Raw genomic sequence first — 2500 nt, forward strand, 5'->3', positions numbered from 1 at the left:
ATGGCTGTACCACATTATCGCTTAACCTAACTGTGGCTGTACCACATTATCGCTTAACCTAACTGTGGCTGTACCACATTATCGCTTAACCTAACTGTGGCTGTACCACATTATCGCTTAACCTAACTGTGGCTGTACCACATTATCGCTTAACCTAACTGTGGCTGTACCACATTATCGCTTAACCTAACTGTGGCTGTACCACATTATCGCTTAACCTAACTCTGGTTGTACCACATTATCCCTTAACCTAACTCAAGTTGTCCCTTAACCTAACTCAAGTTGTCCCTTAACCTAACTCAAGTTGTCCCTTAACCTAACTCAAGTTGTCCCTTAACCTAACTCAAGTTGTCCCTTAACCTAACTCAAGTTGACCCTTAACCTAACTCAAGTTGTCCCTTAACCTAACTCAAGTTGTCCCTTAACCTAACTCAAGTTGTCCCTTAACCTAACTCAAGTTGTCCCTTAACCTAACTCAAGTTGTCCCTTAACCTAACTCAAGTTGTCCCTTAACCTAACTCAAGTTGTCCCTTAACCTAACTCAAGTTGTCCCTTAACCTAACTCAAGTTGTCCCTTAACCTAACTCAAGTTGTCCCTTAACCTAACTCAAGTTGTCCCTTAACCTAACTCAAGTTGTCCCTTAACCTAACTCAATTTGTCCCTTAACCTAACTCAATTTGTCCCTTAACCTAACTCAATTTGTCCCTTAACCTAACTCAATTTGTCCCTTAACCTAACCCACGTTGTCCCTTAACCTAACTCAATTTGTCCCTTAACCTAACCCACGTTGTCCCTTAACCTAACTCAATTTGTCCCTTAACCTAACCCACGTTGTCCCTTAACCTAACCCACGTTGTCCCTTAACCTAACCCACGTTGTCCCTTAACCTAACCCACGTTGTCCCTTAACCTAACCCACGTTGTCCCTTAACCTAACCCACGTTGTCCCTTAACCTAACCCACGTTGTCCCTTAACCTAACCCACGTTGTCCCTTAACCTAACCCACGTTGTCCCTTAACCTAACCCACGTTGTCCCTTAACCTAACCCACGTTGTCCCTTAACCTAACCCACGTTGTCCCTTAACCTAACCCACGTTGTCCCTTAACCTAACCCACGTTGTCCCTTAACCTAACCCACGTTGTCCCTTAACCTAACCCACGTTGTCCCTTAACCTAACCCACGTTGTCCCTTTGCCTAACATAGTTCACTGCTCGGAATCTCTGGTGTCGTTGTTATCCTCATGTAGATGTCTTGCGAGTGTTGCTTACTTTCCACATATTCCCGCTATCCACTGTCAATTGTACTGCAATAGGACTATATCGCCGCCCCCCCCCCCCCTCTGTCCCCCTCTTTGTGTCTCTGTCCTCTCAAGCTGGTCGGTCTGGCGTTTGAGTGTTAAATGAGCCTCGCAGCTGTTCAGTTGCATTCAGATGTCGACGCCCTCAGTGTACGTCGTGGTATGGTCTGTGTCCATTGTCCGCTGATGTCGTACGCGTAACCCACACGCTGTACCGATCATCGGTCGTTACGTACAGAGTGAAGTAGTGTGATACGTGTGACCGTACGCTGGCTGTGCCCAACGGTGTCGAATCTCAATTTCCATATGTTGTGCTCGATGCTACTTGTCTCGTCTCCCAATAACAGCTAGGTTGCACTGTGGTACGCCGTAGAGGCGTGTGGGAGGAACGTACGAACGCATTGTATGTCACCCTGGGTCGCTGGGGGTGGTGGTGCGGTGAGTCAGGTCAGGTCAGGTCAGGTCAGGTCAGGTCAGCGTGAGCCGTCTGATGTAGTGACGCGTGTATTCCGACTTTGTCGTATTGCCTCACACAAAGTGCTACCCTGGTGGACCGCGTTCCATATCTGGGACATGCCGCAGATGCCGGTTGACAGTGGATCGCGGAAGGGACATCGCATACGTGCGCGGGCCACCTTCCACGTGTTCTCTTCTGCACATGTCGCAGTGTGTATGTGGTCTGATGTAGCGTGTCGTGACACATGACATCCTGGCATGCAAGAATTGTTGAATTCGCAAATGTAGGTGGACATCTACGTTTACTGCCCAAGATACGCAAATGAACTGGAAATCCGTTGTTGAGCGGTTGTTCACGCTGGAGGTGAATCTGTGATGGCGACGATCGGTACAGCTATTAACCGGTTGTTTCAGCGGTACCCGCCACATCCACACACGTGACTAGGTCCATGTGGGTATGAAGCGATACGCGGCGGTGGCTTGGTGGGACTGTTCCCGGCCGGTGAAGGGGGGCCGCCCGGCGTGTTGGCCGCGCGCTGCGTGGGCGCACGCGCAACAGGCGGCTGGTGGGGGGCGCCGAGTGGCAGGAGCGCCAGCCGACGGGCCCGGCAGGCGGTGCAGCTACGCTGCGGCGCACCCTGCACGCGGCGCCTGGCGGCCAAAGTTGGTTCAGCCGAGCCCGGTGCGAAGCGCGGTGGACATCTGCAGTGTGCTGGTCTGATTGAGGACTGTGTGCGTTGAGGAT

This window comes from Schistocerca gregaria, unplaced genomic scaffold, assembly GCF_023897955.1.
Source record: "Schistocerca gregaria isolate iqSchGreg1 unplaced genomic scaffold, iqSchGreg1.2 ptg000649l, whole genome shotgun sequence".
Lineage (NCBI taxonomy): Eukaryota > Metazoa > Arthropoda > Insecta > Orthoptera > Acrididae > Schistocerca > Schistocerca gregaria.